The 1,115-nt window shown below is 39.4% G+C and overlaps 1 non-coding gene across 1 annotated transcript; it reads left to right on the forward strand.

Annotated features, from left to right (window-relative positions):
- Nucleotides 1-428: 428 nt before the first annotated feature.
- Nucleotides 429-619, forward strand: LOC118937980. The gene has a single exon (XR_005035384.1). It is a non-coding gene; the product is annotated as a U2 spliceosomal RNA (small nuclear RNA).
- The last annotated feature ends 496 nt before the right edge of the window (nucleotides 620-1,115 follow it).

Genomic DNA, 1,115 nt, shown 5'->3' on the forward strand with positions numbered 1-1,115 from the left:
AAGGCACAGTCAACTTAATGTTTGTAAACTTCTGACCCACTGGAATTGTGTAACAGTGAATTATAGGTGAAATAATCTGCCTGTAAAAAATAACCGAAAAATGACTTGTCATGCACAAAGTCGATGTCCTAACCGACTTGGCAAAACTATAGTTTGTTAACAATACATTTGTGAAGTGGTTGAAAAACAAGTTTTAATGACTCCAACCTAAGTGTATGTAAACTTCCGACTTCAACTGTATATACACAAAAAACAGAGTAGAGTGCAGTATATCAAGCCCTTCAAAGTTCTTAAATGCTGAGTGCAGTCAAAAACCTGATTTGCCTGTGTTTTATATACACTGAGTATACCAAACTGCTCTTTCCATGAGACTGACTAGGTGAACTCAGGTGAATGCTATGACCACGTATGGATGTCACTTGTGTCACATCGCTTCTCGGCCTTTTGGCTCAGATCAAGTGTAGTATCTGTTCTTATCAGTTTAATATCTGATACGTCCCCCATCGGGGGACTACATATTAAATGGATTTTTCGAACAGGGAGTCGGAAATGGGGCTTGCTCCGTCCGCTCCACGCATCGACCCGGTATTGCAGTACCTCCGGGAACGGTGCAACACTTTCACAAGCATTTCGCTACACTCGCATTAACATCTGCTAACCATGTGTATGTGACAAATAAAATTTGATTTGACTTGTTAAATCCCTTACAATCAGTGTAGATGAAGGGGAGGAGACAGGTTAAATAAAGATTTTTAAGTCTTGAGATAATTGAGAAGTGTTTGTGTGCCATTCTAAGGGTGAATGGGCAAGACAAAATATTTTAGTGCCTTTGAATGGGGTATGGTAGTAGATGCCAGGCACAGAGGTTTGTGTCAAGAAATGTAACGCTGCTGGGTTTTTCATGCTCAACAGTGTCCCGTGTGTATCAATAATGGTCCAAAAACAATCACAGTACAGTACTTAATTGTTACCTTGAAATGATTTGATATTGAGATAAAGAGACGGTTGCATTGAACCTTTAACACATATTGTACTAAGATAGTACACCACGTCTTATGAGCAGAAATAACTCAAAGGTTTTCTTTCCCTTTTGACTGAACAATGACGACAGACTG

The sequence above is a fragment of the Oncorhynchus mykiss genome, chromosome 12 (assembly GCF_013265735.2).
Source record: "Oncorhynchus mykiss isolate Arlee chromosome 12, USDA_OmykA_1.1, whole genome shotgun sequence".
Taxonomy (NCBI): domain Eukaryota; kingdom Metazoa; phylum Chordata; class Actinopteri; order Salmoniformes; family Salmonidae; genus Oncorhynchus; species Oncorhynchus mykiss.